The 26,196-nt window shown below is 41.4% G+C and overlaps 1 protein-coding gene across 13 annotated transcripts in view; it reads left to right on the top strand.

Annotated features, from left to right (window-relative positions):
- LOC117211814 (cyclic nucleotide-gated cation channel alpha-3-like) overlaps positions 1-26,196 on the top strand; it is a 225,740-nt gene that overhangs the window by 146,699 nt on the left and 52,845 nt on the right. The gene's annotated exons all lie outside the window — the stretch shown is intronic.

Genomic DNA, 26,196 nt, shown 5'->3' with positions numbered 1-26,196 from the left:
TGTTTACCCTATCGATTCAAACGTTTTAAGTCCACTTCTTTAAACTTCAGCGTTAAATATACCGGTAAATAACACGCAAATTGCATCTGCGCACGTGCGAGCTCATTTCCGGTTTTAAATTCGCTGAAGATACTTTCATTGAAATTGATACTTTAATTAACGAAAAACGCTGTGTAATTTGCTGAAACAAAGGACACGCGTAACGTCAGAGATGGTCAATTATTTAGAATACGTCACGCCTCACCGATCTCGACGGCCTTGAAACGTGTTACTACGTTCAATAGTCTGAGCCAGACAGCTTTAGCTCCTCAGGTGTTTCCAACAAACTTCAGTTAAATCTAAGTTAGGATTACGTCGCCATTCTAGGGTAAAATAATATTAGACATAAATTCTCTGTACCTCCGTATTATCTTTAAAATTGAAACCGAACAACTGTTACATGCAGGACAGTTGTTCGCGAGGGCAGATTCTCGACTCGGAATTTGCAAAAATTATAAAATTTCGGGGATACACGAAGGACATATATTATTATTATTGCTTGGTCAGTGCTTTTCTGCTTTGGAAGAGCTTTCGGTTTTACACCTCATTTACCTATTTCGCTTCTTATATATATATATATATATTTACCTCCCCTCTTACTCCCTTAATTATTCTGTCTTTAAAACTACGACAACTTTTGGGCTTTTGCCTCCTTGCTGTGCTTCTTTATCGTCGCTCCTGCCCGTCTTGTAATTGCTCTTCGCTTCTCCAATATTGTTTTCAATTCTATTAATCCGTTTCCAGTCTCGTTTAGTATTTTTTCTTTCTCTCTTGGTCCCCGTCGAGGACATGTATTTATGCATTCTTTTTTCTTGCCCAAATCCGCTCTGATGAAATGAAACGGACTCGTAAAGATCCGCCTGCTTCTCGATTCCGTCCCTCGCTACAACATCCATCAATTTTTTTACCAAACGATAATCCTAATTGAAGGGAGTAGCTGTTGCCTGTAAACTTCTTTCCTAGTTCTTACAGTTGCCAAGTTATAACGAGAAATGGAAGGGTAGCCGGGTGTTGGGGGGTCGATCTCGTCCCTCGGAGAGAATTTTGGGCAGCGAACAAAAATTGCCCGATGCATAACTCGTATGCGTATTCTCGGCACATCCGCGAAGTCTCGTAATTTTGTGAGTTGCCGGTTTGGGGATCTACCCTCGTCAAAATCATGTCCGCGACAAGATATTTCGAGACCATGGAAATTGGTGAGGTCGGTCCCATTCCGAACGACTGTCCGTCGATGTAATACCGCGAATTCGAACCTAGAGAAGAGCAAAAGCAACGAGGTGGGCGCTAGCTCGGAGGAACTCATGGAAACGCCTCTACGTTCCACCGACACCGAGTTGAATCGCGAGCCAAGAATCGTGGAACAGCTGGAGGACGAAGAAGTCGAGCAAGGACCGATCGAAGGATCCGAGGTTCCAGCTGAACTTCGCGAAACAGCTGGCCAAGCTGAAGGAACAAATAACGAGGACCTGACTGACGCCTAGGGCATTTGAAAATTCATCAGCACCAGCCAAGAATATCATCGAACAAAGGAGCGAAAAACTGGACCACAGAGCAGAAATCTTGGCAACCGATCCTCAAACGGACGCTCCTAATTTACTGACAGTTAGGTAACAATTGCTCGTTCCCTTCGACTCGAAATCTTTTGTCCCGGTTGCATCGTTAATGGTCCCATCGGGCTCCAGGAGGACTCGTTGTACGTACGACATGATATATTCATATTCTTTCACTCGCGCCCTGTCTCCCAAGTTCGACAAAACGACGAATCCTGTCCGCTACGTACGATCGAGTTCTCCAAACGATGATCCGCGGTCGTTGAGTCTCGATTTTCGACCGATTACGGAGAGAAAAGTATTTACGTGTATCAGTGCTCGGTTTTCCAATGCTCTGCGTCTGTCTCTGAGTCGAAGATCTACACTTGCAACGAAACGACGTCGTTTCCAACTACGTCTCGCGCTTATCATAAATTTGCATCGTTCGAACAGAAAGCCAGCCGCCGGGAAACGCGCGGCAGCCTCCGAGGAAGAGACTCGTTTAGCCGCGTAATCACCGGAGGCGGATTAATTCGCCGACATCGAGGAGCTGTGCAAGCTCGCGAGGCTCGGCCGTGCAACGAGAGGAAAACGAGAGGCAAGAAATCAAGGGAACCTTTTGTGCTTAACGACAGCCAGAGCCCGGCGGAGTCCTTGGGTAAATTTGCCGACTCGTCCGCTAACTAAGGACGTCCCAACTGACGATTTCAGCTCGGCTATCCGACTAGAAAAGAGGTCGCGCGGTGGTTGTTCCGCGCCGTGCGCGAGATCAAGTTCCGTTGGTTCTTTGCCCGGTCATGTTGTATCGTCGTGGCTCGCTCAGGATCGAAATCGAATTAACGCGACCGAGGAATTGAAACGGGACGATCCGAAACAGTTTGGAGTCGTTGGATGTTTCTCGGAGATCGAAAATTGGTTCGTCCGAGGCTATGGAGAGCGAACCTAACGAGCGACAGAAAACAGAAGGTATCGTAACGAAGTTAAGAGCAAAGAAAGAAATAATACGACAGTTCTCTTTTTTCTTTTTTTTCGTCGATCGCCTCAGAAATTTGTTGCGCTTTATCGGTCAACGATGGATTCGGAATATTTTAGCCAGAACTGGAGAAATAGCACGATCAAAATTAAGCACGAGGAAAGATCGCAATACTCTTCGTGAGATAATTTGAACAGCACGCGCCCTACCTTTAACAATTATAATCTACAACTTCCAATTTGCAATTTGCAACTACCGATGGTGTTTCAGGGCATAATTTTCTGTTTTCAATGGAACAAATACGTTTGTTAACGATACGAAACTCGCTACTCTAATATCTGGCGAGAAGTAGACAGAACGCAGTTGTTGCGTGTCTTGCGTGCGAGCATTTGAAATATTCGCGCGATCTTTCGTAGAAACTAAAGAGGCCGATGAGGTTGCAGAAGAGGTCGAGGAAGATATCGAAGAGAAGACAACGAAAGCAGGAACTTCAGACGAAACCGCAGAGGGGAAGCCGTTGAAGCAGGATGAATCGGTGCAGTCATCGATAGACGAAGAATGCCCGTCTCAAGGCTGGGACGAACACGCGAAAGAAAGTGAGACAATTTTAATTCCCCTGAGAGATCGAAGCAGGCGTCTCGACGTATCCGAAAGGAAACTCGCAGTTGCCTGTTAAAGAAAAGCGGAAATTTATTTCCAAATCCTTCGATGTTTCTGCGTTCTGCCCGCGTTGAGCTACTTTGCCGCGTACTTCTTACGGGTCCCATTCAAATCACCGACAGCAATTCGTCGACGACAGTGTTTGATCGTCGGTAGCTTTAACTGTCAACGGCTTCGCTGCTGTAGTTTTAACGATGGCCAGGACGCGTACCAAATCATTGATCCGCGTCGAAATTACGTTCGAACTTCACGCGAATTAATTGCAACCGAAGCTGCAAGTTGTTTCATTGCTACCACTCAATTTTTCTGCCCCGTATTGCGTTTGGGTTGGATATTCCATCAATTATCTGCAACAATCGAACCTACAGAAGTAAAAATCCTCTGTTATTTCCATGTGTTGATACTGCCAGTCAGTGGGAACCGGTGCCAGTCAAAATTATCGTCGGACGATGATGTTGTCAATCAGCTCCGCTGTCGGTCAAATCTGTTGTCGTTAAAAATGGTGTCAGCGATTTCAGTGGCGATTTTCGGAAACAACGCTAGGACTTGGGAGAAGGTGGCAACGAGTACGAGCTTAACTTGCGAAATTCCAAGCGGTGCGGCACAATTTCGTCACTTTCCATTCATCGTCCGCAAATTTTACTGTAGCTTCTGCGCGAAATTGTGTCTGCGACCGTCAGGAATTTCGCAAGTTATGTCCACGCCGGCTGCCAGCTTAGGCGATACCATTCTACGAAGCTGGATCCTACAAAAACTGCTGACCCGTTACGACGAGCTTATCGATTATGAAAAAGTTTGTCGAAAGTTCTGTCGTTTCTTTGTTAACGAAGGGAAACGCTTCGCGCGTGTTACCAGCCGCCTCTGTCGCCTTGCCGCCTTTAAATTCTTACGATAACGCACGCCCAATTTTTACTCTGTCGGACGACGTATTAATCGCTCCTTTGCCTGATTAATCGTTCATTGCGCGCTTTGTCTATTCGAACTGAATGACGGAAAACTCGTGAACACAGAAACGACAACCATACTTTCCCTTGACGACGCTCTCGGTGTTGGCAGAAACCTAACTCCAAGCCAAACCTAACGCTAGTTTAAAGTTTGTCGAAAGTATATAGAACGCATGGAACAACGCGAAGGTTTTTGGAAATTTTCTGCTTTTCATTGATAGGCTATCGGAGGCTACTTTCCGCGTGCCAACGATGATCGAACGAATGATTTCAAGTGGGCTGGGACGTGCACGCGAGGCTTTCTCGTCGGGAAATTCGTTTCGTATGGTCCGCTACGTCGATTCTAATCGGCTTTATGAAATTTCGCAAACAGCGAAGGATCTCGGCTGGTGCTGCGCTTTCGGTGAAAAGCTGGGACGAAAGATCGAATGAAATTCGAAATGCCCCGGCCGTAATCGGCTTTGTCAAATTTCATAAACAACTGGAAACTGAACTCTGCGAAAGACGAACCGAGACGTTGCGAACTGCACAGGAGTTTGAGCGAAGCGTTAAATTATCGTGACTTTAACGCGTCAAAGTATCTTCTCCATTCATCTTCCTTTCTAACGATCCCGCGAGATTCTTGTTTGCGAAAGAGCATTCGCCAGTGTCGCTGGAATTTTTATCTCGAATGATACCCTTCGTTGTTTACGTGTAATTTTCTTCTTTTTTTCCACACGATGTGTTCGACGTTTATAAAAATGAACATTTCTAAACATTTACGCGCGAATATTTCCCCGCGCGTAAGAACACACGGCGTAAATTTCCTCCTTCGTTTAAAGGAAATTCAAGCGAGCAACGCTTTGGTCAAAACTCGGGGCTCACGATCGATTTCGATTCTGTTCCCGTAGGATTCGACACGGCCGTCTTCACTTTGGGCACGTGCGCTGCGGTTTTCGCTGTCTACATTTACATCGTGTACAGTTTGAGCAGTCCACCGACCGTGTTGCATCGAGTCTAACAGCGGTTCCCTAATCAAACGATCGAAAGACCGTGCAAGTCGAACGCTGGAGTCGACTGTTTGCGACAGCTGTGTACAAAAGCAGTGTATCCGAAACGTAAAATATACCGAGCAGAAGATGAATGTCAGCGGAATGTTTTCTTTAACGCACAGACTCACTGACAGACAGACTTTAACAAGCTCTTCGAGGAACAAATCATATATTTTACGTATTTATATATTTAATTACAAATTATATACGATATTTTGGAATTTCATTGGCATTTCAACGCGACTTAACTATCATTGTCACCTTAATAATAGTTGAAACGAACCTGTAGAAATTTCCAGACATTACTCGATATTGCAAGGATACTCGATATCGCAATGATCGTCAGGATATTGGCAAGACCAATTATCGACTATATTTATAAATCCGAATATTTAGTTGAGCCATTCTTAGCGCTAGCTGTGTCTTCACGTTGCATACTAATTTCGACAATGACGTTGAACGTACGTCTTGCAACTTCTTCGTAGACTCTCGGGTCGATCTGGAATTTCGCTATTGCAATTAGGATAGTTGTATCTTCGTTACACAGCTAACCAAGTTGCACAAAGTTTCGTTCGATGCGCGTAATATATTCATGAAAAAATGTTAAGATACTCGAGAACCGTTGTCGTGATTGTATTGATAAAGTTTGAAAAGGATCCGAGGGTGTATGCACGTAGAGGCGAGGAAATATCTATTGGGAACTATTTCGCCAGGACCACCAATTTGAAAGATCCATTATTCGCGACATCGCTAAGCCAGAATATTCAGCGTGATCGTGTATAACGCTAATTTTACGTTGCAGACTACTCTGTTAACGCTGCATGCTAATTTTTCACCGAATTTATGTTGCCAACGAATATCTTGCAGCTTTTATATACATCTTTGGCTTAGTTTCGAAATTTACCAGCGGAATCAGGATAATCCTGCCTCGTTACGGTATTAACGAAGTTTCAAAAAGTTCGGTACAATGTGCGTAGTATGTTCATAAAAAAAAAATTCTATATTAAAGTGTTTGAGTGCTTTGGCGAGTCACTGTACTTTCATAAATAATCGGGCTGGGTGAAACGACGGCGTAGAAAAGTTTCCTCGTTTCCCGCTGAACGGTGAAAAGTTCTATCAAGTCAGTTACCCAACCAGTCGACTTGTTCTGTTGTAGATTAATTAATTTCTACCGCGTCGCGTGATTCAATTAACAGAGCTAATTGGATTTCATCGTTGGATCGACGCTCGCGTCAAACGGAATATCGATAGAATTTAAAAAGTGCTGATAACGTCGGAGAAACGTATCACCGCGCGCTGTCTTGCAAATGTATTTGGACACCTGTCACGGATAACTTTCTTTTTTTTCTCCCCCAAATCTGTCACTAATTATAAGAGAAGAAGGGGCCGTGTTGCACGAGTTTTCGATTGTTAACGGAAAGAAAATTGGGCATAATTTGCCAGCGATGAGTTTTTACCGTCGCATTTCTTTTTAACGAGTATTACTTTGCAATACCTTTGAAAGTTCCATCTGAAAATGCATTCGGTGTTCCATTTGCAGTCAATTAAAATGTTGATGAAGCGTCTCTTATCGAATGAAACGACACGACGTACCTATTATTTGAAATAGAAGGCGCGCGCGAAATAGAGAACAGATGGAACGTGACACGACGTAGCAAAAAGACGTATCGTAAAAACGATGGAACAATCAACGAAATGTTGATTCTGATAGACCGTAAAAATGAATTGCCATTTCGATTGAACATTCTAATCTAATTAATCACATTGGAACATGTCGTTCCTTCGCAAAAATAATGCGTCGACGTTAACGGTACAAGAATATGTGGTCGAAGTCAGTGCTTCGGTTTTATATTACAACGCGTATTTTCTTCGACTGGAAACCTGGTTCGATCGATTTTCCGACGACAGGTCGATCGAATGGTACTTGCAAATTTAAACGGTGATTTCTGCCTGCGTGTATTTCTCTGGAACGTAACATCAAATTTCGAGAATTTCCACCGCAAACTCAACGCGTCCAAGTTTGACGTACATCCCGCTACCATTGACTCGGATTAATTAAATTTCTGGATTCCTTTGACGGAGAATGATGACCTTTCGCCTTCTCACGCTCGGTAATGTACACTGAAACCTGTCTGGGGTTGTCCGCAAAATTGCCATAAGTTACTGCGCCCCTTAAATACCCAGCGATCTCAGAAATTAGACGGAGCGCGTGAAGTACAACGCGTATATACCTTCGTTCTATAACGTCTCTCTGTAAGAGATACGCAAATCTCGAAGGTTTCGTGATTTCGAGACACGCGAGAGCGAGCAGCCTGCCTTGTCCGAACTAATAAGAGGGCGGCATAATTATTCGGATAATGGAATATCGCGCATAACAGAAGAGTCGCTAGACAGAGCGGAATTTTTATGCATTTATGAGAAATTCAAAGGCGCGGAAATGCGTAGAATGCGGGAAATATGCAAAAGTATATGAAATATTCAAAGTGTAGTACTCGTTATAATATGCAGTACGTAAAGCAATTCTCTGTCTGGCTTTCATATTCTCTGTGAATATGCATTTGCATGAATATCAGCGATCGAACAATCACTTTTCTCCTATTGAAATTGATTAGCGTGAATGTTCACGCGTTATATGAATTCTACGCGTCCTTACGCTTGCGCAAGCCTTCCACGAACGTAGCTGAAAATGCACGTTCGTAAACGTTGTCTGAGAAGAAGAAGAAGAAGAAAAAGAAGAACTGGAGGAGGGCGAGACGAAGTTCTACCGAAGATGTTAAAAATTCCCTGCTGTCCGTCATTTCCTGTCCCACTGACTCTCCAGTGAAATATAGCACGAGCTGAAAGCAACAATACGACGCATAATTACGGAAGAAAAATGCAGAAGCCGCACTCTCGATTCGTATTTCTATGCGGAGAAATGGCAGAATAAAAAGAAGCGTCCCGCTGGCCTCGTTATTTCGTTGTTCTTCTCGTCTATCCGCTTTTATTTGTCAAAGAATGGATCGATGACGTCAGAGAACACTCGAAGGCTAATAGCTCCTTGAACGTGCCCCTCGAACGAAAACGACGATTTCTACGATGGCGCCCGGAATCTACAGAAACTATCGAGACGTTTGATTTTCCGTAAACGAACGTCGAAATATTTATTCGTATCTGTATATCATTTTTACATCGATACACAAATGACGACGATGAACGGAACGACCATTTAACGTGCGTAAAGTCAGGCTTACGCGTTAGCCCAAACGGTGGATCGAAGTAAGATCCAGTAAAAAACTGGAACAATGAAGACATCGACCCGGTGTCCAGTCAATTCACTGGAATGTTACGATTTGCTTCCACGTTAACAAATTGATTTTTATAAGATACCAATCTTATTAATTGTGCTCTAAAATCATAACCTGTAAGAGACCTAGTCTGACCCAATTTACAAGCCGCGAACCTAAGAAGACCAGCTGCATTCTCTCAACGAGTTGTTGGTATCTCAACTGGTTTGGCGACCAGACGATAGACGCGTGCTCCGAGTGCTATTGTTAATCTTGAAGAGGAATAACAAACCCGCTACAATTCTCCTAGTCTGGAGAGATCACAGGTTCGACAAGAACGCGATTGAATGTAACAAGAGCGATAATCGCTGTAACAGACGCCTATTCTGATCCTAACACGAACCTAAGAGGACTACGTTGCATTCTTTCAATGAGCAGATGATAGTGGCGCGACGTAAATGCGGCGTAATTAGGGTGCAGTATAAAATAGAATTTACCTGTTCCTCGTCTACAGTCGAGTAATTAACGAGAGGAGCTTTCTTGGAAGAAACGTCATGGGAAAGGCGAAGCGGCACGGCGCTATGTGAAATTGCCACTTAGACCTTGTCGCGGATTGGGTTAAATTTCAATTTCTGCCACACGGGCTATATCTAGCACGGTGAATTATTGGATTACTCGGAATGTTCGACGAATCTGGTCGCGTGACGGAATGTTTCGCGGCGTCTCATTACTCGCGCAATCGAGTTTCAGCCGGCTGGCTCGCTCGCATCGCGATGAATTTTCACGCTGCTCGCAACTTCCATCGCGATACTTGCATCGTGAACGCGAAGATCGACCACCCCGAAAATGCTTTAAATTGCGCTGAATCGTGCGACGCTGTGGAATATGTAAAGTAATTTTACGGCGTGCTCCGTCGCGCGAATATCTCCGCTGACGAGTTTCAACAAAAATGTGTTTCATCGAAGATCGTGCGCAGTCACGAGTGCATGGCCATTTTTTTTTTGCAAAAATGACATTAATCGAATAGCGCGCGCGTTGAACAAGGGCTGATTTTTTAGAGTTCGTTGGCTTTATACGTTGAAAATAATGCGAACATTTTTTATTTTGTTTTCTGTTTCGGTCGATTATTTACAGTTGCATCGAATTACCGTACTGAACGACTAGTGACTTATTTTTATTAGTCGATATCGTAGATCGAGTTTTGTCATCTTTGGAAAAAATTAGTTTCGATTGAAATTGTTTAAACGACCTTTTATAAAAGAGTTAGTAATATCTAAGTACGACGTGGCAGCAGAAGAATCGTCGCAAGGCAGGATGAAACGGTCCACCGTAATTTTTGCAAAATAATACTCGACAACGCGTACAACGTTTCCCACGGCAGCAAGTGTTCAAATACTTTCTTCGAAACGTTTATTCTCGTCTTGTAATATTTTTGTTCTACGCTAGAACCATTTTAAAAGTGTCCAGTTAGCTCGAAATTGCATTATGGCGTGACACTTCCTTCTCTTTCGCTCTGTTTATCAAGGAAACTTCCAAAATCGAAATATTTATCGGAATTTCGCGTTTTATTTTACAGTCAAATTATTAACTTTTAAAATAACATTCCATCTACAAAGTGTAATGGAAAGTCTTTTTGCAATTTATTGGAAGACACGAATAAGTATGGCGAGGAATGAATTATGACCGATCGACGAAGTACGGTAGAAGTCAAAGGACGAAATGTATGAATTTTTGAAGTGCCACGGGTTATGTAAGGGATAGTTGCCAAGCTATTTACAATTTATCGATAGACAGGAATGAGCGTGGCGAGGAATAAATTTATGGCTTAGTTGTGAAGCAAAGCAGCAGTGGACGACTCTCCGCGGTTTCTGCTAGCGGGAAACGTGCTGTTTCACGTTGCCGCGCCATACCCATATCTCACAGCAAGACAGATTGCCCACAAAACTCGAGTTGAAATCAATTTTCTAAACGTTCGTCGAAGTACCTGTGCGAGGATATTAAGCGACTAAAACCGCAAATGCTAATCCGGCAAACCGTCGGCAACGTTGAAGTTTATTTAATGCAAAACGAAAGGACGAAAAATGGAAACGTCGGTCTTGTCCGATAGTTTCCTTCGTTAGATACATTTTTCGTTGGATGATCATCGTTCTGTTGAAGATTTCGCGTACGAAAAATCCGTCTGCAACATAACGTCTCCGTATCTGCTTATTTCCTTTCACGAAATATTTTATCGCGTCGATAGAAAGTTATATTTCTGTACGGTTCAACCGCGAATCCGCATCTTTTTATTGCCCACGCTATCGATATTAAAACAAGACACGTTAGGGAAAAAGAAAAAAAACTGCATTCCGCGACACACTGCTGCTTCCCTTGGTTTCATGAAGTAGCAGGATCTGCGAAAAGTTGTGCACGAAATTGTGTCCGGAACTGTCAGGAATTTCGCAAGTTATGCTCACGCTGGCTACGACCTTAGGCGATACCGTTCTATGAAGCTGGATCCTACAAAAACTACCGTCGTACGTTATGGCAAGCTCCTCGATAATGATAAAAACTACGCAGCAAAGTATCAGGAAAGTTCTGTCGTTTCTTTGTTAACGAAAGGAAACGCGAAGTTGCGTTATACGATGTTCTTTCTTTTTTTCTTTAATTTATCGATTTATTGATTTAGAGATACGCCGACCGCCAAGGATTAGCAACGACTATAGTCGTAGACAATTGCATTCTGTTCAATGCGAGTGTGAAAAGAGAATGAGTTCAGACCACCAGTCTGACTATGTGTTTAATGCAAAATTGCGCGATTTGCTAGCAGTATATCGCGTATTATAAAAACTTTGTATCCTTTAGAAACTGCATAAGATGATTTATTTCGCCTTTCGCTTGACGCGCGTTACAGGCCGCGTCTGTCGCCTTTCTGCCCAGCTTATATTCCTACGACAACAAGGCACGCCCAATTTTTACTCTGTCGGGCACCGTACTAATCGTTGCTTTGCCTGATTAATCGTTCATTGCGCGCTTCGTGTATTCGAATCGAATGACAAAAGACTCGCGAACGTAGAAAACGACAGTCATACGTTCCCATGGCAACACTCTTAGTATCCACAGGGCCGTGACGCCAAAGCGAGGAAAAAACCACCCGATACTTATCGTCCATCGGAACTATCAAGCGGAGTAAATATTTCAACCACCGCGCAGCACTTTAGAATTGAACGATTTTATTTTATCGTCGGGATTTTTTTTATGCGACGTGTCTCCCGGAGCTTCCGCAGCGGCCGCGGTTCTAGAGCTTTCGAAATAGTCCAGGCTGAAAACAGAATAGTCGTGGCTGAAAACAGAGTATTCCTGGCGGGCTAGCTGGCGAGCCTGCGGCCTATCGACGAGCGAATATTCCAGGCTATCTGTCCCCGGGGAATCAGAGATCAAGCAGGATAATATCGTGATACGAGTTGGCCTCGTGGAGATTTTTCGGGGCAAGCTCCGCCACTTGAACGTGATATCGAACCTCGCGACCCGGAAAATCGTCGAAACATCGATTAATCGAACAATGCGACAATGTCCAACGAACTGCAGCCACCGATTCGTTGCGCCGATGTTTGTGCCACATCATGATTTTTCCATTGTACATAGAACGTTCGATTCAATGTCGGCTGATAGAAGGAGCAACTTGGGACAGTCGAACATTCGGATGACACGGGAAGGTGTAGTAGGAACGTAGGTAAATCGTAGGATAGAATCGTAGGAAGCATTTCGATAACGTTGGTAATCAATGTACGTGTATTTAGGCTTAATTAATTGTGTAGTCGTTTGAATGTGCCATCGGTTACTTTCGCGATTTCAGACTATTTCTCTGCGGTAAAATTTCGGAAAAAAGCGAAGTTAGGATTAATTTCAAAAGCATCTCGGATAATACGGAGCTTCGGTTAAACGAGAATCGGATAACCGTGACTGCACTGTATAGCTTGCTCTCTGTAGCACTTGCTACGTAAAACAATTTTCCGCCGAGGTTCTACTTTTTTAATTATATTCTCGAAAATACGAATCTGCATAAATTCTGCACAATCCAGCCGTTGTAATTTAAAGCTCTACTGCAGCATGGCTGCACTCGTTCGTAAAAATACGATGAGGTCTCATATTCGGTTCATTTACCTATAATACGCTGTTCATCGCGTTGAGATACAGTTTTATGTACCTGTTTTGGCACTTCTCTATGATATTTTCCCTTCTATTTCCTCTGTTTCGCGTTGTATAAATTGTGACTTTATCACGGGCAGAATTTATTAATAGCGCTGGGAATATAACGCAAAAATTCCTGATAAGCTGCGAGAGGTTATTCTCTTTTATTAGCCGAGTGCTGTTTAAAGCGTGTCGCTGTACCCGAGCCAGAGGATACATTTTGCTGCTTTTTTTTTTCGTTGCATATTTTTACGCGTTGTTGTTGGTACTTAAATATTTTACGCGGTACGCAGATCCAATTCGAGTCGATTATTTTTCCCATTATTTGTTGCCGTTCGTTTATCTCAACGTTTATTCTCTTGTTTTTTACTTTAACTCGATTAAATTCGACGCCCGTCCCAGCGTCACCGCAGTTTCGATACTTGGACGAGAATTTGGACGTGGAATTGAAGTCATGTTTCATAGCAACGACTTTTTCACGCTGCTCTCGGACCTGAGAATATTTGTTCGACCTTTGATTGTCGCCTGTTGCTACGAGTCGTGTTATAAACACACACGAAATAATCATAGTTTCATCTTTTTTAGAAATCATAATGTGTAGATCGTTGGTTATTCTTGACACAAGAATGTCAAACGTAACACAAAGCATATGTAGTCGTTATGTAATTTTTTTGGCTGACCCTCGAACAATCGGCAAAAACGGTCGACTTTTGTGTTTTTCCTTGTTCCCGCGTTCTTATTATTTCTTATTTCTTATTTTCTTATTTTTTTATTTTCTTATTTTCCTTAGACTGTTATTGAGAATAACCGTTTCGGGCGATTAACGGAACAAACAAAATTACATGAATTTTCGCTGTATTCGAAACGAGCCTGCCTCTTTCGAACGAAACCCAATTATTATCAATTATTATTTCCCCCTTTGTCATCAATAAAATCGCATTACACGTAAGAAATAAATGTCTACCACTCTGGAAAATGTGACAGGATAATCTATGTCGCGCTGACAAGACGCACGGCAATTGGAGAGAAAATTAGCAGAAAGTAGGTTTAAAGACAATCGCCGCGTTTCTCGAGTACAACGGTGTGCGATGACGAAACAACGAGACGCCGTGTATGGGATTACGTTGGAGCGTATTTAGCAGAAACAACGAGATAGATAGTCTGAAGCGGAACGAGCTTCGCGACTACCCGAAGAGGATATCCTTCTCGAAACATAAAACGGTGATGATGACAGTTTAAGAGGCTGCAATAACCGTTCCCTCTTTAGGACGACATCAACTTTATCAAGAGGCGCAATCATAAAATCCTCATCCACTAACCGAAGAAGGGCTCCCTTCATTTTCGTATTTTTTCTTCACCGAGTCGTCTGATAGAATCGGACGCCAGAATAATTTACTTATAATTTTTAATAAGAATCGATTGTAAAATTCTTGCAAATAAAAAAAGAAGAGAAAAAAAGAAAGAACCGGATCTTGTACGATAGCGTGGCTGTAAAGTCGAGAATTACTTTGAATGTCCTCGATACTTGCGATGGAAAGTAATTTTTATGGACCGTGCCAACTAAAGCCTATTCGTTTTTTATTTTTTTTATGAGAGATTATCGTTTCTAGCTATGCATTCGGAGCGTTATCAATTATTCCAAGTATTCTGAAATATTCGTTTTGCGTAATTACAGTGGAGGGCTCCCTTGTAAAATCGATGGGACGACGGAATATTCGACGATGATGAAATTACGATTCGAGTGACAAATTCGACGAATTGGAATCCTTTCTTTTATTCGAAATTTCATTTCTTCGGATACAGATCGAGATTGATCGACATAAATAATTAATATTCATCGATCCCACGTCTATTTGCCTGCCAAGTCAAACACGTAGTTCTTTCAGCATAAACAACTGAAATTATTTCGTTACTTTTTTTAGGTTCTCCTATGGTCGCCAGCGTTGGATAATTTTCGATAATTTTCGATATCGTACTTTTCTTCTTTAACGCTTAGCAGATCCGGTCAAACGACACCTCGTCGTTATTTCTTTCGTTCGTCTCGCTTTGTCAAAGTTCTTGTTTCTTCAAAATTCGAGAAATCGAGGATAACGGTTATCGGAGATAGCAACGAACGTACGATTTCAAATTACATCTTGAAATCGATCTTTCGAACTTGCCTGGTAAGGTCAGCGTTAACGTTCGTAACGGTGAATTTTCCAGTAGCTTCTACTTTTGCCAATTCTCACGCACATACTCCATCTTTCGAGTTTCCCAATTATTTCATATTTTTTTTCCATGATCAACACGCTGTTAGTTTGACCGTTATTCGATCGAATAAAAATCGAATAGAAGACGATAAAAGGTCAGGATAGAACACACTGTATATGTAAACCAATAAAAACCTATACGTACTTGAAACAAAAAAAGGGCATTCGTCAAATAGAAATATTATGTTGGGTTGATATAACGTGCTGTTATTACGTGTTGACTGTATATTTACAGTTTTTGCGCGTGACTTTGTTGTAGGACGCGTCGCCGGTTCGCCGGTTCGTTTCGGTTTCGCCTCACTTTCACCTCAGTTTCGCTCCAGACTCGATCCGAGTAACACTTGCTCCTCCCGGTTTTCGGAATATCGCCAGAATTTACCAGCCGCGTATAACTTAGACACGCGTCTCGTTCGCCGATCGTGTGCCCGGAGTCGTAGAAGCACACGCAGCGGAGAGATACGACGAAATCGCCAAGGAAATCGCCAAGGAAATTCGACCTGCGATACGTTTAATTGGCACGTTGGTATCGAGTTTGCGTCGATAAAGGTGGGACGGCATTTGAAAATATACACGGTATGTATGTATGTATGTATGTACATATTTGCAAGGGATAAAGGCTTACGTTACCGGGAAATAATTATGTTCGATTAATAGAACGTTGGGATAATTGGTGTTGGAATATCCGCCGCTTTACCGTATATTGTAACGAAGCAAATCATGCTGTTCCATTGTATATTTCATCTTCGTACGGATTTCGAGTTATTAGCATATCGAACACCGTTAAATACTTGTTGTAGTATCCAGTGATTGAAACGCGGCTGATAAACCTGTGAAATGAAGCGTTTTGTATAAATTAGATCGAGGTGATAGGATACGTTTAAAATAAAGCAAGGATAGAGTGTTCTAGGAAGTAAACGGAGAAGCAATATACAATTAGTAATTTCTGCTTTCGTTGATAGAGATTGAAAGACGATTTTGGAATAGAAATCAAAGAATCATTTAAGCTAGATTCGACGATATAAATATGTATATATAGCATAACGTATATGTATATTTTAAAGAAAATATATGTATATACGTATATCGTAATCCACATAGGCAAGTTCAGTTTCTAGGCTAATAAGATGAAACGAATAAGCTATGCTACTAGTAATAGAATTATGTACAAAATATACATGTATAATACATGTAGTAACTGATGGATTCTTAGAATAAGGACAAGTGATGATGGTAGGTTCAAAGTTTAATGTATTTTAAGAAGTGATATTCATTAACAAGAGGAATATAAATAGAGTTTAGTGTAGTGTAAATAAGCGATATTCAAGAACAAAAGGACCGATTATAATATCGTCGCACGTCGATTCACACTCTGCTTCTCAACTGACTCTCTGGCCGTTGTCTCTGGCCATTCTTTTGTCTTTTGCTAGGCCCACCGCACACGTGTTCCGCGGACGCTCGTAGCCAGGGTCACATAGGCCTTTTCGGCGAAGCTATTTATTCGAAGGACCCGATAACGCATCGATCTCGCGACATTGTCTATAGTTGGCTCGACGTTTCTTAGGCCCTTCTCCCCGATACTACATACATGGTTATTTAATGCAATAATTCAGTAAAATGTTACTTTCGTACGTATTAGAACGTACTAAATCGCGACTCGTATTTATAAGAGAACGCTCGACGTCATTTTCTTCGAAATTTTTCCATGGAAATGTAACGCACGATGTACGTGAAATTTCGAGAATTTTCAATCTTAGGTTGCTGCTTTACGCCTCATTTTGGAGATCGATAATCGTAAAATGTTCTTTCGTTGTCCACGTTGGATAATTTATTCAGTAGGTACGAACGCGAAACGTTTCAACGTTCGTTAAAGCATTACGGACTACCTACTGGTGATACAGAAAGTTAGATTCTCATTTATCGTTGCATCGTTAACGCATAGCTTTGTGTTCGATATCATACGATCTTGCCAATGAAATGGAACCTCTCTATCTCGTTCGTAGCAGGTTAGTAGAATGGGGTAATCGTTTTACTAAATTACTGCCCGATAACTACGAGAATATAATTATAAATCGAGGGGAATAGAAAGGATTTCAATAGCGGAGAGCAAAGCCCCAAAACCATCCGTATTATCCTACTGTCTATATAAACAGGATCGACAAATCGAAAGTTATATTTGGTCGGAAACCGGCGGTCAAAGGAACCTTTGTGATCGATCAAAACATACTGATTTTAAAGCAAACTCCACCGAGAACAGTTGCATCGAAGGACCAGCGATCTCGCGACGAACGACAGCCACGATTGCCACATAGTTGGCATTGATTTTCCAACGTATTCCGAACGCGCGATCCTTGCAAATTAATTAATTATAGCGTTAAAGGATTCGCCGGGAACTGGACGCGATAAATAAACGTTGCTCGCAAGTTGTGCTCGCGTTGACCGATCGAAAGGTCCTGGCGAACAAGGACGAGCGGCACGAAAACGGCAGGGATGCTCGTTAATCCGTCAACGGTATTAAACTGGTCGGGGAATCGTTTGGATTCGCGGGACAATTTTATCGGCTTTGTAAACGCCGTTATGAAATGCTACGCGAGGAGCGCGCGGTTCATTATCGATCAGAAGGATTAAGGTTGCTTTATAGCATCCTCGAGCGATAGGTGTCGCATGAAACGCCACGTCCTTTATTGCTAATTAATTTTAAGCAGTAACCTGTTAGATACCACGCGTTACGTATACGATATAGGCGTTATACTCGACGACGACGTATATCGAGAATATTGTACCGACGATATACGCAGGGCGTTCAGGGAGCAATTTGAAAAATATCGAAACTAATTTTAGTCAAAGACCTTAGGTAAAAATTACAAGAGAGTACACTGAATATGTGGCTGTCTCTGTGTACGATTGATCTTCAGGCTTGTTTCAAATTTTCCCAATGAAATTTGGCGTTACGCCAAAATGTCTCGTTCGACACACGCACCATAGTTTCCTAAAGTGTTGGAGTACGTACAGCCAACGTATACATACGCACAGCTCGCGCTAGTATTTATTAGCATAAGATTTGTATTACATGAAATTTCTAAAAAACCGTTGAAATTCTTGTGCGAAGTACGGTACATATATATAATCACGATATACTTATATATATATATATATATAAGTATAGCTACATTAGAATTACTGTAGCTCCGACATATATATATATATATATATATGGCCGGTGAGGTTTCAATGACGAGATTGCTCGTTGTTGAAAACGTGAATTATATTTCAAATAATTAAATAAATAAGTATGAATAATAATGAATTCTAGCAGTATGCTTAGAACCATTATTTTGTTGGAGGTGGAAATATTTCCAATAATCCTAATTTACGGGCACTTTCTTCAAGGTTATTTTTTAAATATTTAAATACTTATATGTCAATGACCATACCTTTTTTTCTTTTTTTTTTTTTACGTTGCTATCCTCGATTCTCACCACATTCTTTGCCTCTGCGTACAACTTTTTTATCCTTCGAATTGGTTTTTCGTCAATGCTCATTTTTCTCATTTTCTTCTCCAATTTCTCTCCGTTTAGCCTGTCGAACGCCAGTTTTAAGTCCGCAAAGCAAGCATATGGTTTCTCTTTCTCTTTACTCTACTGTCTATTTAAATATTTATATTTATCAAGTATTCGATCAATAAATACGAAATTTCCGGTGCCACTGGCAGCCACGCACCCGCACACCACGACCGATCCACCTCCGTGTTTCACTGTTTGATGTAAACGTCGGATTTACAATGCCGTATTTGGTTTTCCTCACACATAATTTTCACCATCTGAGCCAAAAACATTAAACTTTGACTCGTCCGAAAAGATGACTTTATTGATATAGATTTTTCCAAAAATCGATTTTTTTTTTTTTATAAATTACCGCGTTAATCGCGAGCACGCTAATGAAATTTTAGTGTTTCCACTAATACGCACGATATATTCGTAAAAATCGTCTACCAGCGTCGGAATACGTCGTTCGTGCGAATGAAAATGCAAATACGAGGATCCATTATACATAGAAGGATTTTATTTCGTGGCCGGTAGTTGATAAATTCGTCGCATCATCGACTATCGATGATAACATTGCGGTTCGATGTAGAGCCGCCATTTAGATTTCCGGTAATCATAGTTGGTCACTAGTTACGCAGAAAATCGAACCTATCGCCGCAAATTGATCGTCAAACGCGGCCACAAGCGACGGGCACGTGTCATGTAAATCAGAATCGCCGACGTGGAACGTGCAACAAGCAGAAAATATAACATTCGTATGAAAATATTCTTCGTTTCGCCTCCGCATCGTTCCACCATTATGTTAATTAGTTGTTGTGACGAGGGTGCGATTAATTATTAACACAACAAACGTACATTAACGTGTAGCGGACTGGGATTTCTGTCCGTAGTGGTTCAAGGCAAAAATGGTAGGAGAAAGCATCCGTAAATGTAGAAATCTAACGGGCATACCGACTGGTCGGTTGGAAAACTCCAGTAAAATTGACGAGACTTGAGGGAACGGCTAATTAATAAACGATATTTCAGCGCGCGATTTAAAAGAATAGCTGGTTTCCGGGCGGAAACGACCGTGTCCAGTTTGCATCAGTTGGACGCATGGTTAAATCGTGTCCGAATAGCACTATAAATTATTTGTTCCTGCGTATTTTATGAATGCGTCGAGGACAAAGCACGGCTATAAATCATCAGATACCATACGCATCGTGTGCGGTCTATTTTCATTCGCGAATTACGACGAGAGCAACGATTAATTGCCCTCGTGCGGGGTATCGTTGCTGTTATCTTACTGTTCGCGTCTCGATGGCGAACGACGATAGGAAGGACACGAGTTTCTGATGTTTTCGAAGTATCTGGAATGTGTCAGCTAGAAGAACGTGCAACACAAAATGGACAGGTGTATGAAAGCGATAGGATTAATTAATTGAACGTGCAGGTGTAAAATAAACAGAATATATATTATATATATTATACAAGTGATGTGAAAAGAACGTTCGAACGTGGTCGCAAAGCGAAATAAATGAAAACCGCGAATGAGGGTATGTCTCCCTGTACAATTTTTCTTCGCAATCATTTTCTCTCGTCGTTTCTATTATGCCAGATGTTTGAGCGAGTTTTGCAAGTTGAACAAGACGTCTCGTATATTAGGATCCGCGCTCGAAGCAGGTAGTGTCCCTAATTTTCCACGGACAACGTTCGTATCCAGGATTATTTAATATCGCGGCAAACATCAGAGGCTGGGAGAATCTTTTATTAAACGGTTGGGACAAGAATGGAACGGTCTGTCGAGAGAAAGGCGAGGAGTCGGAAAAAGGGCGCGCGATCGTCGTGTGTATGCAAATCGTCGTCGTTTTCTTCGTCTCGAGTCGAACGTTGTAGCCCGAGTCGGCAAACAATTCTCGTTTATGAAAGAAGGCTCGACGATATTTCTCCGGGCGGACCTTTGGAAAAATGCTCGGCATTTCGGCGAGAGCCTGCCTCCTCGAAAAAATGCGCTCGTTCGATGCATTTTCTCCGAGTAGTTCCAACTTCGAACGCCCGTTGAAGCTCTCTCGTGTCGGAACGAGAACGAAAATGCCGCTTTTCCTCGCGGATCGAACGCGATCCGCAGCGATGAATTTTTCTGTGAAAGCGCGAGTTATTTCCGCGAATCGCGCAACAAGAATAAGGGGACCAGTTTTTGTCACTGCTCTCTCTGCTCTCTGCGACGAAGCGTCGAATCGCAGCGCAGAAGCTCGCGTCCTCCCATTTGTCGTCGAATTGCTCGCGTTTTCTCTTTCCTTGTGTAATGATAATAATATTGGAACCCATTAGGGCGTCATGTGTCGTTGAGAAATTGAAGATAACTGGGTTATCTATTTGGCGAACAGTGTATAAGCAAACTCTTGGTTTCTTTATTTGTCTTTCCGCGCAGCGAGGGGCTTAAAAGTTCAAGCAAAGATACGTTTCAACGAAGTCTTGCACTCGTGCAGTTTCGTGGCATGTTACCTATCACTGAAACCTCGTCGTGTCTGTCCAACGTAGGCATCGAGTTGTACGTTCGATTTAGGATATGCCCTCCGTCGGATGGGATAGCCGAGTGCAAAAGATGGATAACACAGACACCAGCAAGAGGTAGTTTCGCTATTCGGAATTTGCGGTTAATGCGTTGGTAACCCAAGGGCTTGCAAATTTTATTTCTCCAAAGCGGGAAGCCCTAGAAGAAGAAACCATATTCGGCTTATCTTTACGCGTTGCTCCTCCATCAGATCGCTTGTCCACGGTTTCGCAGACGCCCTGTACATAACTGCAAGCCGAACACGCGTTATATACTCTACGAATTTTACGAAGTTTCGTTTAATTTCGTTAACTTAACCTGGTCCTAACCTACACCTTCATCTTACCCTACATTCCTCGCCTATTCTCTCGCTTGTGCCACGTACTTTCTTTTTCGCCAGCGAGGAGAAACGCATCACGCGCACTCGACAGTCTGTACGAAACGTACATGCGAAACGAACGGTTGAGATATACACCGTGGACAAGTTATACCACGTTCGCTGTAATACGAATGCGATTAGAGAGTTGTGGGTTGTTCGACGTAGTATGCCGAAGGTAAAATAAAAATGTGTCGACGATAGAAATTGCGGCCAAGTAACAAAGCCATTGATCGGCTCGAATAAGAAGACAGAATAGAGTCGTTTGCAGTGCGTATCGAATTTCCCACACGGCCGATCGACGATGTAATATCGAGACACGCTGTACAGCGCGCAATTTGAATCGAGGTTCGGGACAAAGATGAAAATGTGCGCATAACGCGCAAATTTCTCTGTAACTTGATATCGGATGATTCGAAGCGTGTGAATATGCCTATTTGCCTTTACCTTTGTCGATCGTTTAACCTATCGTCCGTCTCGGTTCAAGTAGCTGTGAAAATCTGTGTCTTTCTCTAGCCAGACACGGTAAACTTTTAGTAAACAACAAGGGCAATCTGTTCCTATTTTTTCCCAAGTTTTGCGTACAACAGGCGTATCTGTTTTCTCGTTTCGTGAGATACGTCACACCGATGTCTAACAAAGGGCAGAGTTATCGCTCAATTTCCAAAATTTTCTTGCATCGATCCGATCGCGTGTACACTCCTCGACTAAATCCTGATTGCGGATGAATTTCGATAAAAAGGACGGAGGAGATGCGGATTGGTATCCGAGAAGATAAGACAGAGGAAATAGCGAATTACTTTGGAGAAAACGTCGGTGGATCGACTCGGATCCGGCAACAGATCGTCGCTCGCCTAACAGTGTATTTTATTTTATAGCCGAGCGAGAAGACATTCGCGTGCTTGTAGCGCGCGATACGAATTTCTCTTTAGATCGTTAGAGAGAAGAAACGCGGCCCGGGGAATCACTTCAGGATCGTTTCTGTCCTGGACAGAAATTTATGTCTCTATTGCTTTACATTCGGCCGCTTTATCGTCGTCCGGGGTAAACATCACGATGAATGGAAATCGATTTCTTTTACGACTCTCGGATTAAATCGAAGATATACACTTGTGAAATAAGCGTCGATTTATTGCGCTCTACGCGTAGGCGCGCGTATTAGCTGTGGAATTCGTTCGATTAGTTTGCAGCGAGTTACGATTGTTATACAGTGTAACGATAATTGTTATTATTTATTTCTACTTTAGGCTTACAGCATATTACAAAGACGTTGTTCTTTGGCATTCTTATTCCTAGTTTCTTGCACTGTATTTTATATTCTTACACGGAGTTCTTTTGAAATTACAATGCTCGCAAGCAGTGGAAGCAGAACAAATTTAAGGGAACCACGCGTTATCACTTGAAACGATCGGGTAGAATTAAGTTAGAACGATCGTTTGGAATTTTCGAACGTTTCACAACGTAAACGTGATGACGTTTTCCTTGGTGAATTTTCATTTTAGTTCTCGCCTGGTTAAACATAAATTATCCTACGTTCCAAAACACATTTCTACTATATTCGGTATCATTACGATTGATTGTGAAATCGTACAATACAATTTCGAATCGTCATCCGGGCCTCGACGTATGACATATCAAGCGTTAACGACAGTTATGCGATTATAGACTTGCCGCAAACGTTCGTTGCAAACGTTAAATGACAAGGCGACAAATATTTGCCTTTCGAAAGCTTGCAATTCTTTCGTGAAGTAATATTTCTCATTTTAATCACAGATCGGCGAGATATAAAATTGGAAATATTCCCACACATATTTATAGTACTTTGAAGAATATTAGAAGAATACCATAAAATTTGGAAGGATAAAAATTGTATACATACACGCTACAACTATTATTAATTACTATAAAACTGTAAGGCGTATAACCTCCAATATTTTTTGGGGGGCAGATTTCCACAACTTTTAGACCGCGTTTTGCTTTCAACTTTTCCATCTTTCTTCCACGTAGAACGTTAATTCGATTTAAACATGCCAAGAAATGAATCCCTTCGTATCTTCCCCTTTTTTTTCTTTATCATGCTCACTTGTATGCTTCTTGGTTCCTTGAATTCAAGTGCGTCGAGCAAAACGAGTTCTAATATGCATTGCTAGATTGTTTGAATTGCGAAAAAACGGATAAAAATTATATGCAATCGTCTGAAAAACGTTGTTGTGTATAATCGACAACATTCTTTTTGTGTTACATTTACACTAGTTGGGTTACATTAGTCTTTGGACCGCGTTTTCAACCTTCTCATCTTTGTTCCATTCAAAACTTTATTTCGATTTAAAAGCGCGGAGTAGTGAATCCTCCCGTATCTTCCCCTTTCTTTTCTTTATCTTGTTCACTTTTCTGCATCTGTGTTCTTTGAGCACAAGTGCGTCGAGCAAAACGAGTTCTAGTTGCAATTGCTAGATTGTTTGAATTGCGAAAAAAACGGATAAAAATTATATGCAATCGTCTGAAAAACATTGTTGCGTATAACCTCCAATATTTTTTTGGGGCCACATTTACGTACTTTTCGAACCACGTTTTCAACCTTCTTATCTTTGTTCCATTCAAAACATTATTTCGATTTAAAAGCGCGGAGTAGTGAATCCTCCCGTATCTTCCCCTTTCTTTTCTTTATCTTGTTCACTTTTCTGCATCTGTGTTCTTTGAGCACAAGTGCGTCGAGCAAAACGAGTTCTAGTTGCAATTGCTAGATTGTTTGAATTGCGAAAAAAACGGATAAAAATTATATGCAATCGTCTGAAAAACATTGTTGCGTATAACCTCCAATATTTTTTTTTGCCCACATTTACGTACTTTTCAAACCACGTTTTCAACCTTCTTATCTTTGTTCCATTCAAAACTTTATTTCGATTTAAAAGCGCGGAGTAGTGAATCCTCCCGTATCTTCCCCTTTCTTTTCTTTATCTTGTTCACTTTTCTGCATCTGTGTTCTTTGAGCACAAGTGCGTCGAGCAAAACGAGTTCTCATTGGAACTGCTAGATTGTTTGAATTGCGAAAAAACGGATAAAAATTATATGCAGTCGTCTGAAAAACGTTGTTGTGTATAATCGACAACATTCTTTTTGGGTTATATTTACACTAGTTGGGTTACATTAGTCTTTGGACCGCGTTTTCAACCTTCTCATCTTTGTTCCATTCAAAACTTTATTTCGATTTAAAAGCGCGGAGTAGTGAATCCTCCCGTATCTTCCCCTTTCTTTTCTTTATCTTGTTCACTTTTCTGCATCTGTGTTCTTTGAGCACAAGTGCGTCGAGCAAAACGAGTTCTAATTGCAATGGCTAGATTGTTTGAATTGCGAAAAAAACGGATAAAAATTATGTGCAATCGTCTGAAAAACATTGTTGCGTACAACCTCCAATATTTTTTTGGGGCCACATTTACGTACTTTTCGAACCACGTTTTCAACCTTCTTATCTTTGTTCCATTCAAAACATTATTTCGATTTAAAAGCGCGGAGTAGTGAATCCTCCCGTATCTTCCCCTTTCTTTTCTTTATCTTGTTCACTTTTCTGCATCTGTGTTCTTTGAGCACAAGTGCGTCGAGCAAAACGAGTTCTAGTTGTATTTGCTAGATTGTTTGAATTGCGAAAAAAACGGATAAAAATTATATGCAATCATCTGAAAAACATTGTTGCGTATAACCTCCAATATTTTTTTGGGGCCACATTTACGTACTTTTCGAACCACGTTTTCAACCTTCTTATCTTTGTTCCATTCAAAACTTTATTTCGATTTAAAAGCGCGGAGTAGTGAATCCTCCCGTATCTTCCCCTTTCTTTTCTTTATCTTGTTCACTTTTCTGCATCTGTGTTCTTTGAGCACAAGTGCGTCGAGCAAAACGAGTTCTAGTTGCAATTGCTAGATTGTTTGAATTGCGAAAAAAACGGATAAAAATTATATGCAATCGTCTGAAAAACATTGTTGCGTATAACCTCCAATATTTTTTTGGGGCCACATTTACGTACTTTTCGAACCACGTTTTCAACCTTCTTATCTTTGTTCCATTCAAAACTTTATTTCGATTTAAAAGCGCGGAGTAGTGAATCCTCCCGTATCTTCCCCTTTCTTTTCTTTATCTTGTTCACTTTTCTGCATCTGTGTTCTTTGAGCACAAGTGCGTCGAGCAAAACGAGTTCTAGTTGTATTTGCTAGATTGTTTGAATTGCGAAAAAAACGGATAAAAATTATATGCAATCATCTGAAAAACATTGTTGCGTATAACCTCCAATATTTTTTTGGGGCCACATTTACGTACTTTTCGAACCACGTTTTCAACCTTCTTATCTTTGTTCCATTCAAAACTTTATTTCGATTTAAAAGCGCGGAGTAGTGAATCCTCCCGTATCTTCCCCTTTCTTTTCTTTATCTTGTTCACTTTTCTGCATCTGTGTTCTTTGAGCACAAGTGCGTCGAGCAAAACGAGTTCTAATTACACAATGGCTAGATTGCTTGAATTGCGAAAAAAACGGATAAAAATTATATGCAATCGTCTGAAAAACATTGTTGCGTATAACCTCCAATATCTTTTTTGGGCCACATTTACGTACTTTTGGAACCACGTTGTCAACCTTCTTATCTTTGTTCCATTCAAAACATTATTTCGATTTAATAGCGCGGAGTAGTGAATCCTTCCGTATATTCTCCTTTCTTTTCTTTATCTTGTTCACTTTTCTGCATCTGTGTTCTTTGAGCACAAGTGCGTCGAGCAAAACGAGTTCTCACTGGAACTGCTAGATTGTTTGAATTGCGAAAAAACGGATAAAAATTATATGCAGTCGTCTGAAAAACGTTGTTGTGTATAATCGACAACATTCTTTTTGGGTTATAT

The sequence above is a fragment of the Bombus bifarius genome, unplaced genomic scaffold (assembly GCF_011952205.1).
Source record: "Bombus bifarius isolate JDL3187 unplaced genomic scaffold, Bbif_JDL3187 scf7180000008244, whole genome shotgun sequence".
Lineage (NCBI taxonomy): Eukaryota > Metazoa > Arthropoda > Insecta > Hymenoptera > Apidae > Bombus > Bombus bifarius.
This window is presented reverse-complemented; position numbering and strand designations above follow the sequence as displayed.